The sequence below is a fragment of the Lepisosteus oculatus genome, chromosome 14 (assembly GCF_040954835.1).
Source record: "Lepisosteus oculatus isolate fLepOcu1 chromosome 14, fLepOcu1.hap2, whole genome shotgun sequence".
NCBI lineage: Eukaryota > Metazoa > Chordata > Actinopteri > Semionotiformes > Lepisosteidae > Lepisosteus > Lepisosteus oculatus.
Window position 1 is genome coordinate 23,805,161 of NC_090709.1, and position 14,750 is coordinate 23,819,910.

A 14,750-nucleotide genomic window follows, 5' to 3' on the forward strand; every position below is an offset into this window, starting at 1 on the left:
TGAAACCAGGAAGGATTTGGAGAAGACAGAAAAATTCCCCGATAATTGCCTCAGCCTGGCACATATTGAAATAAAGTATTAATAAATCATCCCCAAGATGAAAGTTTTCACTTACATTTTTCATCTCTACAATTCCAGTCTTAGGCCTGAAGAATAGCGTTGATATTTCTGTAACAGTCCTTGCCATCACACTGGCTGTTTACCTTACTTTTCCTAGCTTCATCAGTGAGCAGCTTTGTTACAATTGAAAAATCTACCTACTACCTGCTAACTGTACTTTTTTCCCCACACAGTCTGAGAGCTGAAGGATAGGTTTCTGATATTAAAACAGGCTTTGACACAGCATAGGCTGATAAGTTTTCCCAGCCTCAAGGCTGAAGGATAGTTTTGGCAATTGGACAGGCTGTAGATATACGTTTCACAAAACAGCCCAGGCAGCTATGTCTAGTGTGCCCGGTCCAGGTCATATACTGTAAGTTCCAGCTAATAAATCACTGTTTTAAATTAAGTCTGGTGTGTGGGGTGTGTGCTTGGGACCCTGCCTAGAACATGCCGATTGCGTGCTGCCCCACTCGACACTCCTCAGGAGATCACCCACTCTCCCCTGGAGATCACTCAGTCTACATCAGAGATCACCCAATCAAAATATGTATAATTTATGACTCTATAACAATTGTTTCCATGAGTGAAAACGTTGTGACAATCTTACCTGTACAAGTCAGACTTACAGCTCTACTCTGGGAGCAGCTGTGCTCTGGCCTGGCTGCAGTGGGGCAGTGCAGTAGTTTGGACTCTTGTCCTCTACACTGGAACTGCTTTGACCTGACTGCACCCTGGCCCTGTCCGTAATGAGCCCATCTGTGTATCACTGAAGGAGCCCCACAGTCCAGCTCCCGACAGACAACCTCTGCATCCTGCCAGTCAAAGTCAGAGTCGCACACTGAGGTCCAGGTGTTCTTGAGATTCACCTCCACTCTCCCAGAGCAGAGACTGTGTCCGTTCACCAGCCTCAGGAAACCTGCAATAGAGAACTACAGGCTGTCAGTCTCAGCAGGTAATCTCTCATAGTACAGCTCATTGCTCACTGTCACTGCACCTGGTGCCTGTGAGAATTAAACTTACTACCCTATGAAAATAAACCAACTTCATGTGAAAAAATAAATATAATAGATTCTCAATTTAAATCTTGACTTCTTAATGTTCCATTCATAAACAGATTTACACCTACAATTTGGCATAGAAAATTAAATTTTAGAAATACATACACTATTACAATCAATTGTACAATAATGCAGAGTGCTTTCAATAAGAATATAGATAATAGGATAGATATAGATAAAAAAAGTAGATAATAGGAAATAAATAAAAATGAAATGAAAGAGAGGAGAGTCAGAAGAAAATCTGAAAGGTCAACGTCAGATAGTTAAACCAAAACATATTTTAGGGCTGAATGTTTTTACTGAATGTAAAATTGATTGTTTTCCTCCAGAAATAATGTAGATACATGTACATCTAATAATTGTAGATGAATGTTAAACTCTGTTAAGATCAAAGACTCTAAATCATCAATCTCCACCTCTGTGCCCTAACATGTGCCTCTAAATAAGGTGTTCAGTGCATCATTACCTGTACGCTGGAGCAAATACAAGATATGAAAATCAGAGACACTAAATTAATCAGTTTGTGTAATACTACAAATCAAACTATCACCATAATTCCAGCTGTTCCACATGTTCATAGCAATAACCACAGTGCTGAAGATGCCACCTGTGGAACACATTCAACTGTACAATAAGTAAAAATAGAAACTGATCACGAATCCATCCATCCATTTTCAAACTGCTTCTTACAATTCATGATTCCCAGTGTAGCCAGGGATGTAGACTTAATAAATACAGAAGAAAAAAAACGGATCGATATCACCAAATTCACAGAAGCAGAATGGCATGTCATATACTCAAAGAAAAGATTCCCCATTGCCTGGCACTGCTGAAACAGGACTGTCTGACCTGGGCACTGACACACACTCTGGACAAGACCAGGACTGTCACAGCCTGGCACTGCTGGAGCAGGACTGTCTGACCTGGGCACTGACAGACAGTCTGGACAAGACCAGGACTGTCACAGCCTGACACTGCTGGAACAGGACAGTCAGACCTGGGCACTGACACACACTCTGGACAAGACCAGGACTGTCACAGTCTGGCACTGCTGGAGCAGGACTGTCTGACCTGGGCACTGACAGACGCTCTGGACACATCCAGGGTTGTGCTTCTCCACATGAAAGCAGATCTCAGAGAATGACACACTCTCATGGAGTTCAGCTCCACGTACGCACAGCTGGGTCTAGCAGTCAGCTCCTGGCTATGTTAGGGATTCGGTAAGAGAAACCGAAACCAGTGAATGAACCCACTTGGAGGAGCTGATAAAGCCTAGCCGTGATCCGAAGAAAGCCGTAGTCGAAGAAACGAGCCGAGAGTCCAGGGGAAGCCAGAGATCCAAACAGGGAACAAGTTAGCGAAGCCAAACTGTGATCCGAAACCGTAGACAATAGAGCAATCCGGGAGTCCAGGGGAAGCCAGAGATTCAAAACAGAGAGTGAGTACCGAAGCCAAGCCGTGATCCGAAAAACCGCTGTCAAAGGGGGAAAAAGCGTAATCCGAAAACCAAGAAAGACACAAAGCAGAAGAAGGAGTAGCGCAACTAGGAAGCTCGAAAGGAAAACCAATACTGAGCCAGGAGGTAGGAACAGACAGGTGTTTAAGTACAGGATAAGACGGGGGTGTAGTGGTGAATAAGTAAACTGATAGGTAAACTGATGGAGTAAGGTTACGCCTTCTTCTGTCTCCTCCGTTGCCGGGAGGCAGGGATCGGAACAGGCTACAGTGCATCACAAGAAAATACATGACCACCAGTGCCGTAAAGAAGTCAAAATATGGCAGAGCAGTTTAGATGTTAGATGTCTAGTCTGAAATATCAAACCTGAAATCATTAATTTACATAAATGAGCCAACAGAACTGTTTCTTCTCTATTTATATCAAAAGCTGCATTGGTTTCTTGGATTCTTAAATTCTGGGCTCATCAGAATCAGACCGACAGTCACTCCACCACCAAGGATCAGCCTTTTGGACAGCTGGTAGTGCAGCTGAACTCCACTACAGCACTGAGCCCCACAAGACCATTAAAAGACACCTGAGACTGTCCAGATCCACTGACACTGACACCAACATACCATTAAAACACACCTGAGACTGACCAGATCCACTGACACTGACACCAACATACCATTAAAACACACCTGAGACTGTCCAGATCCACTGACACTGACACCAACATACCATTTAAACACACCTGAGACTGACCAGATCCACTGACACTGACACCAACACACCATTTAAATACACCTGAAACTGACCAGATCCACTGACACTGACACCAACATACCATTAAAACACACCTGAGACTGACCAGATCCACTGACACTGACACCAACATACCATTAAAACACACCTGAGACTGACCATATCCACTGACACTGACACCAATGTACCATTAAAACACACCTGAGACTGACCAGATCCACTGACACCGACACCAACACACCATTTAAACACACCTGAAACTGACCAGATCCACTGACACTGACACCAACATACCATTTAAACACACCTGAAACTGACCAGATCCACTGACACTGACACCAACATACCATTAAAACACACCTGAAACTGACCAGATCCACTGACACTGACACCAACATACCATTTAAACACACCTGAGACTGACCAGATCCACTGACACTGAGACCGACATACCATTTAAACACACCTGAGACTTACCAGATCTACTGACACTGACACTGACATACCATTAAAACACACCCGAAACTGACCAGATCCACTGACACTGACACCAACATACCATTTAAAGACACCTGAAACTGACCAGATCCACTGACACTGACACCAACATACCATTTAAACACACCTGAAACTGACCAGATCCACTGACACTGACACCAACATACCATTTAAACACACCTGAAACTGACCAGATCCACTGACACTGACACCAACATACCATTTAAACACACCTGAAACTGACCAGATCCACTGACACTGACACCAACATACCATTAAAACACACCTGAAACTGACCAGATCCACTGACACTGACACCAAAATACCATTAAAACACCTGAAAATGAAAAGGCATTTCACCCAACAGCACAGCAGATTTTCACTTCACCAGTGCTAAAACAGTAAAGACAAAGTGAAGTAGATACAGACTCACTGAGCACAGTCTGCCTGTTTAAACTGAACAACACTGAACAACACTGAAGTGCCTGGAGAGAGAGGATGAGCTACAGGAAGACACTTCCTGTTGTCCTGCTACATAAACACAGAGGAAACACAGAAAAAAGACACACTTAAATTAATATATAAATTTAATATAATATGTTTATAACGTATATTGCTTTTAATTATTATTATCATCATATTATCAATACTAGATTTTAATTTATTTAGTTTTAATTAAATGGATCATGATGATGGACTCTAGATCAGTGGAGGAGTTTTCATTGTCCTCAAGCTGGAGACTGGAGAGAGTCTCTGTCTCTTACCTGAACACCTCACTCCAGCATCAGAGTCATGACTCAAGCCCCAGTCTTTCACTTCAATGTTTCGACAGTCCCTCAGCGCAGGAAACCCCACCCAACAGGACTGATCCAGACCCTGGTCCGAAGTGAGCTCCTCCTGGTGCTGATACAGCAGATCCACAGCCCAGCTGTCTGCACACCACTGCAGCATCATCCAGATCCCAGCCAAAGTCAGCTACTGTCCCCCACTCTCCATCATGATACACCTCCACTGTCCCCTCACAGGGACTGGCACCATTCATCAGCCTCACATCAGCACTGCCTGCGGAGAGAGAGAAACAATCCCTATCACCATGTCTACAGGATATTTTTATATTAAGACATTTTAGAAATACACCTGGAATTTTTATTTGGTTTTACCTGTTTGATTGGATTGCTAGTCTCTCCCATGGGGAAGAGACAGTGGAGTGACAGGAAGTCCACCAGCAGCCATCTTACCTCTCCCTCCACACACCTGTGTCCAGATCCTGTTATATATCTCTCTGTCCATATCACTGTGTGACTGCAGAGGGCTGTTCTGCTATGGTTACTACAGTGGACAGTGGCTGTAAAGACTGTGCTCATATGTTTCTAAAAGCTGTGGTTAGTACAGTGGTCAGTGGCTGTAATGAGTGTGTTCCTGTGTTTCTGGGAGTTGTGGTCAGTACAGTGGTCAGTAGCTGTAATTACGGTGTTCCTGTGTTTCTGGAAAATGTGGTCAGGACAGTGGCTGTAATGATTGTGCTCCTGTGTTTCTGGAAGTGGTCAGTTGGCTGTAATGATGGTCTTCCTGTGTTTGAGGAAGCTGTGGTCAGTAGAGTGGACAATGGCTGTAAAGTGTACAATGGCTGTAAAGACCTGTAAAGACCATGTCCTTCAGTTTCTAGAAGCTGTGGTCAGTATATTGGTCAGTATATTGGTCAGTTGCTGTAATGACTGTGCTCCTGTGTTTCTAGAAGCTGTGGTCAGTACAGTGGTCAGTGGCTGTAATTACTGTGTTCCTGTGTTTCTAGAAGCTGTGGTCAGAGTGGACAGTGGTTGTAATGACGATGTTCCTGTGTTTCTGGGAGCTGTGGTCAGTATAGTGGACAATGACTGTAATGATGGTGTTCTGGGTTTCTGGAAGCTGTGGTCAGTACAGTGGACAGTGGCTGTGGTGTCAGAAGGCTGAATGACTGAAACCAGGTTTGGTGTATCTGGTGTATCTGGGTCTCAGGCCCCACATGTACTTAGCAGTGCACACTGACCACATGTCTGTATCAGACACTGATTTAAACACTGATAAGTCTTTTTAATGGTCTACATTGAAAATAAGTTATAAAATCCAAAACAGAATCAATAAAAATATTTTCTTAATAGATGGATGCTTCACAACTTGTGCTGCAATATGTGAAGTGTAATGCTGCAGAAAGATGGAAAATCTGCAGCAGGAGATATAATTGAAACCCAGGCGCGGGACTTTGAGCTCTTTCAGAGTTTGAATGATCAGGGAGTAACAGTGTTTAAAAACACACTGATCTCTGTTAATACACTAGTCTGTTATTATACCTGTTAGAGAGGGCAGAATTGAGCACAATGAAATAAACAACCCCTGGTAAATATTTTGAAGATGTTGTATTATTGTTAAAACATTTATATTCCATTTTGTTTGCAAATGGGAAAATTTCCTAGCACATGACTCAAATTACAACCAAAATTTTGTATTTTATTACTGTGGTAATAGATAAGGGATTGTCAAGTTGTACAACATTTTTGATAAGGTTGCTAATATCTACAATATTAATAGTTATAATAATTATATGTTAGTACTTAAAAAACATTATCCTTAGTCTGTGTTGTGTGTAATAGTGTATAACTGCATATAAAACTATTAATACAGCATTAATAGAAAATAGTTTAAAAAACATATAAGCTGAATTAATATTATGATTAATTGTCGAGGTGAAATTCTTGTTAATACTGCAAATTGTTTATTATTTTTCCTTATTTATAGCACCAGAATAAAATCAATTATAATTTTAAGGAATATCCATAAAGCTGAGTTTTAAATTAAACAGAAAAGCGCTTCTGCATGCTGTGGTCACTACGGCGGGCAGTGGATGTAATGACTGTAGAACCTCAGATGGCTGGTCCTGGGTTCCAGGAGACTGTGGTCACTGTACTGGACACTGTACTAACTCTGTGGCTTCCAAGTCCTGGGACCAGTGTTTCTGTGTTACTGGGACCTGTGATCACAACAGTGGTCAGAGGCTGACAGGTACTTCACATGTTGTGCTGAAATGTGTGTGAGGTGTATATTCCCATTGTCTGTATATGAATTGTTGACAATGATTTTCTAGCCTTTACCTGCCAACATCTAAACTTAACACATGATCATCAGATTAAATTATATTAAAGAACAACATTTTTCAAAAATACCAGACAGGTTTAACATATAGGCACAGATACATTTATTATGATGTTGTCCTGAGCAACTGCTCAAAAATCTAAACTTGAGTCCTGTGATTACGAATTATTTTTTAAATATTGCATTTGTATGATAACATGTAATTAAATATTTAATTTGTATAACTCATACTTATATAATTGCATTTGATAATAATTTCAGATTTCGAATGTAGTCAAAAACAATAAAGCATTCTTATTAAAACTTCACAATTTACAAAAAAAAACCTGTCATTAGATAACTTACCTAAAAACACAAAATAAGTTATTTAGCTGTTAAATAATAGACAAATCCTGTATAAACACAAAACACAACTACCATTTTTTAATTCTTGCTGTAATGCCACAATGTCTTGTAGTTGTTAAATTATTAATGTTACACCTCAGTTTCTGATGAGACCCCAGTTAATAATAATACACCTACAATACTAAGAATTTTCACAATTGTGTTAATATTTTTCATTTTATAACTTATAAAGCAATAAAGAATGTAACTTTTATCAGCCTGTCCTTTTCAATGTGAAAACAAGCAAACCTGGTCTTTATGAACCAGGTAATACATATATCAGTTTTATTTTAATACTATAAAAATACAAGAGCTAATTGTCCTATGACTGAAAATGTTTTACATTTTCAAAATGTAATTGTAAGTCTTTAAAATGAAGAATTCACACTCATAACTTCCTATCATATTGGAACACATATTCTTATAACACCTAGAGGAACTACTTGTTTTCACAGCAACTGAATATCACACAGCCTAACGATAGAAACCTGGACTGTCTGAATACACCAAAGATATAATGGCAGCATTAAAACTCCAGTCTTATTTCTCTAGCATAAACACTTTAGGTGGTAATAACACATTTACTGTATATCTATTAATTCATCAGTCTGTAATAATTTAATATGAGTCACAAATATAATTCACTATTTAAAAACACGTGTATCTCTATTAATGCACCAGTCTGTAATAAGACAATACAGAGGAGTCAGAATTGAACACAATAAAATAATAAACAACCCAGGGTATTTCTGAATCATCCTGTATAATATGATATTATTCTAGAAACATTTTTTATTGCTCACACTTTTTTTGTTTTCGAATAGATGAAGACTTTTTCACATGTCACAGCATATCACTCAAATTATCACTTATATATAAAGTTTATTATTACAGTAACAAGTAAGTTAAATAACTTTTTAAAGATTTTATACACTCCATGTTTTCACAAATTATCAATAGAGGGTGATAATGGCCAGCTTCTGCTCTATCCATCTATAACATTATTATTATATAATGTTTAGAAATCTTAAGAATATTTTAATAAAATCCAATAAAAATTAAAAGCAACTAATTATATTTAGACACAACTAATTATATTTCCTTACTTACAGACCAAGATAAAATACAGTTATAATATTTTTTATGAATACCCACAAACTGAATGTAAAATTAACTTTTAAAAATTGTTCAACCCACTTATTGCTCCATTTACATCAAAACTTTACTTAATTTAATTCCAGTTGTTGTCTGTCTGTCTGGACAGGAGAAGACTGGTCACTTACTGGCTGAGCTGTGCAGCACCAGGACAGCGAGAGAGAAGATGGACAGGCAGCTCTCCATTGTCATCAGGACAGAGTGCAGCTGAGACCCCTGTCTTTACCCCTGAGCCCACAGGGCAACTGAGCTGCTGCTCCGCACCCCGGACCCCCAGTAACAACACAGCCCCCCGCCCCGCCAATCACACACAGCACTGCCTTTTCAGACTGACAGCAGGAACCTCTCACACAGGCGGGACGCCAATCACACAGGGCCCTTTCAGTCTTCTCCATATATATCAGAGACACATCACTGTTTCCTCTCCCTGAAGACACTCCCAGCAGCGCGGAGGAGAGGAGAGACAGGAGCAGCTCTCCTGTCTCACTAGAGGAAACACAGATACAGATACAGACAGCAGGGCCGCAGGTGCTACAGGGGCAGGAAGAGATCAGATATTAAACAAAAAAAAATCTTTGCAGTTCTAGACAAGTATTATAATTGAAAATCAGTATCAAGATAATCAATTATGTATATATGGTCCTGTAATTCTTGCTGTCTGTATCAGGAAGTGTCTAGAACGTGGTTCTGTCTTGCTGTCTGTGTCAGGCAGTGTCCAGTGACTGGTGTCCTGAATATGGTCCTGTCTTGCTGTCTGTGTCAGGCAGTGTCCAGTGACTGGTGTCCTGAATATGGTAGTATCAGTGGCAGCAGCAGTTGTGGTAGCAGTAGTAGTATTAGCAGTTATGCTGTATTTAAACTCTCCTGTTCAATATAGCAGAGTTCTTGTGTTACAGCTTCACCATAATAGCTGCAGCAGCAGGAGTCAGTTTCAAATTTGAAAAAGCAACAAAATTATGAAAAAAAGTTCAGTCCTTGTTAATACAGCGGCGATTTAAGGTAGAGCTTCACTGGAGCTACAGGTCAGGCTCTGCAGTGAGTCTGTGGTTTTTGCTCCTCCGAGCTCTTCCAGCACAGGAAGCCAGGCTGTACTGTGAGGCTGTGGGTGTCAGTGTGATGAGGCAGCTGAGAGCTGAGCTGTACAGGGAGACACACAGGGATTCCAGTGTTCATAGCTCTAGTGCTGCACAGGGAGACACAGGAGAGTCCAGTGTTCAGAGCTCTACAGGGTGACAGGTCTTCTCCCCACACAGCTCTCTCAGTGTGTCTCTCAGGGCTGAATAGGAGGGTCTGTTCCTGTCAGAATGGAGGCTGACTCTCAGAGCTCCAGTGTCAGTATGAGGAGACGCTCTCAGACCTGACTGCTGCGAGAGCCTCTGAGCCTGAGTGGCCATGAGCACTGAGCTCCTCAGCAGCTGAGAAAAGCCTCCTGTCTCCTGTGGTCACAGTGTGGTTGAACACCTGCACTGTCTTCCTGCTCCTTCTCCTCTCTCTCCCCCTTCCTGTCTCTCTCGCAGTGTGTGCTCTTATCTGTCCATCTCTCTCTCCTCTCTGCTTACTCTGACAGTCTGTGCAGAGTATCTGAAGGGGATGGAACATTGCTTGGCAAAGGAAAAGACTTCTCAGAGGCAGAATAAAAAAAAGTATCTCCTCTCAGTCAGATTCACAGCTCAGACTCACACACAGAGCTCTGAGTCCCTTAGTACTTTACCCAAACTTTTACCTCCTGAACAGACAGAAGCTCATCTCCATCCTTCTCTTTATCATGACAATCCAGAACCAGAGGACATTCAGACAATCAGTGCTGCTACATGAATAATATCAGACAGAACAGCCTGGACTCAGGTCACATCTCCCCCTTTTCTCCTTCCTCACAGCCTCTTAGAGACAGAGAAGAGCTCCTGGTTCTCCTCTCTGTGAACTGGGCTCAGGGGTCACTGATCTGGCAGCTGTGGGCTCTGTTCCAGATCAGAATCAAGAAGCTTCTATTAACCCTTTACAGAACCTCCAGCCCCTCAGTATTACTGCCCTGATTCATTGTCTTTACTGTAAGTCAGCCTCCATCCCTCTGTCAGAAGTGTTTGACTGAAAATTGAGCAATATGTGTTTATCTCTTATTATTATTTTTACTGATTTAATGAACAGCAGTATTGCTACTCTTATAAGTGTAATATGATTATCAGCAGCAGCAGACCGATGGTCTTGTCTACAATAGTGACCAGTTGACCAGTCTGTACCTCTGAGCAGTGGGACTCAGATCACACAGAAGACCTGTCTGTGTATGATTCCAGCGTCTCCCACACGTCTCTCACGGAGTCGTATATACAGTTAAACAGAGTCTGATAACAGTTATACAGTTAATTAAATCACCAAACTGGCTGAGGAACTGAGAGCTCGAGTGGAAATAAAACCAGGAGATACTCTTCAACCTCCAGGATCAGGAGTCTGATCCTCCTGGCTTCTGTTTTGTGGAGATTCGTGTAAAACGCTTAAAAGCGCTTTTTACAGGGATTTGTGCCCTTTCTGTTCTGCTCTACGGGAGTATGCTTTACAACGCATTAATCTGTGAAGTAAACTATTTTTTTGTTTAATAAATTGTATTCCTCGGTTTGTCGGTCTCCTTCTCCAGCTGTTATGAATCGCCCCTCTACACAGCCTGGTGTTTTTTCTTTTGGAGATGTTACAGTATATCTGTAAGAAAAGCCCCCCGGCCTCTGGACAGGAGTCTCCTCCAGCGGAGATGCGCTCTGATCTGTCAGAAAGAGCGCTGTGACGTCACAGACACCAGCCAGAGCGCCGGGATCAGAGAGCGAGACCGCGGGAGGAGCAATGAGAGCACGGAGGAGAGATATTGATCACTTATCCATCGACAACCAATTAATTCAACTAAAAAACCTTAGAATCATCAATTAACTTCACCGATTGGTGAGTACTGATTCTTTTCTTTCTTTAAATTATTTAAATATCTAGAAAACAGTCAATACAGCCTGTATCGATCAAATACCATTGTGCGTTTAGTGTTCATAATGTTCAATCCCAAATTAAAGAATGATTATTCAAATGATTGTTTAGAAATTGTATTCTAGAGCTTGAAAATTATATTCCAAGTTGATAAATTTGTGTAGGTAACAGTTTAAATGCATTTTTCCCACCGTTTATAAATTATAAGTATGGTATCCACGGCGACACGTGCCACATCACTGTGTCCGACTAGGTGTCTCACCTTCGTCACAAAGAGTGGTTTGACGTCACGGACTAATACTAATGCGAGTGTATTCATATTTAATATTAGTGAGAGTACAATCGGTAGCTTTAATATTAATGCTAGTGTTCATGTCAGTATTAATGGTGATTGCGCTCCTGATAGTTTTGATGCCAGTATTCATGTTAATATTAGTTATAATTATAGAGTTACTGTTAGAGTATTTACACTAGTAGTCATGTTAGTTTTAGTGATAGCATTACTGTTATTATTAGTATTAGTAGTGTAGTAGTAGTTTGTGTCAGTGATAATGATAGTGTAACTCTTAGTGATAGTGTTACTGTTTTAATGTTAGTGGCATTTGTGTTAGTGTTAGTTATACTGTATTTGTAGTTATGAGTGTGTGTGTTTTTGTGTGTGTGTGTTGGTGTGTGTCTATAAGTATTTGTAGTCTTTGTGTGTGTCTGTGAATGTGTGCGAGTATGTGTGTGAGTGTCTGATTGTGTGTATAAATGTATGTCGTGTCTGTGAGTGTGTGTTGTGTCTGTGTGTGTGTCTGTCAGTGTGTGTAATGTCTGTGTGTGTGTAATGTCTGTGTGTGAATATGTGTGGGTGGGTGTCTGTCAGTGTGTGATAATGTGTGTGATTGTGTGGGTGTATATCTGTCAGTGTGTGTGAGTGTGTGTGTAGGTGGGCTTGGGCTCCACTCGTGTGTCTGACAGAAGTGACCCATCAACAGGTGTTGAGGTCCAGAGTCGCCTGAGAATGGAACCACTTTCTAGATTCCAGACCAACGTCCAGAGAGCTGTGAGTGCTCTGTTTTTATATGATACTTAGAATACAGTATACAGTATGTTTTGTAAAGTGCTTTGATGTTCTGGATTAAAAGGCAAAATATAAGAAAAAAATTGATTGATTGATTGATTGATTGACTATGAGAGTGAAGTCTGGTCGAACTTGTTTGTCTAACTGAACTGTCCTGTCCACAGATGTCAACAGAGGTAAACAGAGAAGAACCCACCAGAGACTGGAGACAAGTTTGAGAGTCAGGCCCCGGACCCAGAGAGCTGTGAGTCCACTGCTGGTCTTCTTCATATTGTGATTCTTCCTCTTCTTTCTCCTTCTGAAATTAAAGCTCATCGCAGTAGCAGGGCTCTGTTGTCTTCTCTTGAGGAGGAGAAAGACTCTACCTGACAGTGTGTGCATCTGCGTGTATGTTAGTGTGTGGGAGTGTGTGTCTGTGGGTGTGTGTGCTTGTGAGTCTAGTCCAGCCCGTGTCTGTAACAGAACTGTGTCTGACATCCCCAGATCAGGAAGGAGGTAACAGCAGACTCAGCCAACACAGGAGCCAGACCCAAGACCCCAAGAAAAGCAAGTCTGCATTATTATTATTATTATTATTATTATTATTAGTAGTAGTAGTAGTAGTGAGAGGGTGAGTGTGTGTGAGGTTGTGTGTGAGAGAGGGTGAGCATGTCTCAAACTCCATTCCTAGAGGGTCTGGTGCATCATCTGGTTTCCTGCCCAGAGGTCTTGGTTACAAAGTTGATCTCATTTTTTAATTAAACAAAACATATTCTAATACTGTACCTTTATCCAGACCTTAAATATCCAACTGTGCCTTGAATATTTTGAGTCTTCAACAGTGAGAGACATCAAAATATATTATTAAACACATTATTTCCACATCTTCTTATGAAAATAATTAGATTAATTGTTTAATTGGCTAGCCCCGTTTGGAAAGAAAACCTAGAGATGCACCTGGCTCTCCAGGGATTGTGATTGGGCTTGAGACCCCTGGTCTAGCAGAACTGGCCCCTCAACAGGTCTCGACAGGGATGTTGGGGATCATGAAGCTGGATAGCTGAGGGCTGGACACTGCTTCTGGATCGAGGCCACTGTCATGTAGGGTCATCTTGGCCCATGATGATGATGTGTGTTTGTGTGACTGGCTGGTAACTTTGTTTTCTCCTCCCCAGCACCGCCTGGAGAAACTCGCTCAAGTCGAGAGAGGAATGGCCAAGCAGAGAGAAGGGTGTCACACCGAGACCTGGGGCAGATCCCACAGGAACGTGAGTATTGGCTTCAACAACATGGTTGGATAGCTTGTTCCACACACCCACCACCCTCTACATACAGTAGTGCCTCCTGTCCTGACTGTAGGGTCTCATCCAGCTCTCTCTTAAGATAAGCCACCCTATCGGCTTCAACAACATGGCTAGACAGCTGGTTCCACACCCCCACCCTCCTCTATGTAAAGAATACTGTATTAATACTGTTAGACTAAGAATAAACCTGTACTGAGACACAAACTTGGTTGGCTTCTGCTGGTGAGACTAAAGCAGTCAACTTGCTGACAGGTCTTGACAGAGGTGGACGTGACCCTGAAAGGCCGGAGAGGGGCAACCGATACTGAGGCTCTGAGCAGTGTGTTCTGCTCAGGATGATGATGGTGATGCAGATCGTATTGTAGATAATGAAGGTGGTTATTATGATGATGTTGATGGAAAGGTGTTGATGATGATGATGGTGGACATGATGATTGTCATGATGAAGATGATGGTGACGAAGATAGTGGAGATTATAATGGTGGAGGTGTTGATGATGGTGACACAGTCATGCCTGTGTGTGGCTGAGTGTGAAAGGGAAGGTGGGGTTGGATCAGGTCAGCTCGCTGTCATCTGATAGGACTGTCAGAGGAAGAGGGAGCAGACTCCCCCTGCGTCTCACCCCGAGCAGCCGAGAGCTGCAAGTCTGTGAGCCTGATATGTCTGTGACGTCTGTCAAAAGTTTGGTTTCAGCTGCAATGATGGTGACTGTGATTGCTGGGAGACCAGGGGCAGGGCTTGGTCCTCCTGGAGACCCTCTCAGTTTTCTCTCTGTCCTCCTCATGCCCTCTCTGTGCCCCTGTCCCCTCAGGCCAGCCAGCCAATCACCAGGCAGGAGACCGAGACCCAGCTGTGGAACTACCCTAAGGGCCCGGAGAGGGATCTGCAGAAGGACAGGGCAAGCACCTCCTCCT

The 14,750-nt window shown here is 42.0% G+C and overlaps 1 long non-coding RNA gene across 2 annotated transcripts; it reads left to right on the top strand.

Moving 5' to 3' along the window:
• Positions 1 to 11,341: 11,341 nt before the first annotated feature.
• Positions 11,342 to 14,735, top strand: LOC138243244 (uncharacterized). Of its 2 annotated transcripts, XR_011192065.1 has the most exons (6): positions 11,342 to 11,451; positions 12,468 to 12,535; positions 12,718 to 12,797; positions 13,037 to 13,099; positions 13,708 to 13,800; positions 14,648 to 14,735. It is a non-coding gene; the product is annotated as an uncharacterized lncRNA (long non-coding RNA). The 2 variants fall into 2 exon arrangements; XR_011192064.1 differs by lacking the exon at positions 11,342 to 11,451 and having other exon boundaries at positions 12,202 to 12,535.
• The last annotated feature ends 15 nt before the right edge of the window (positions 14,736 to 14,750 follow it).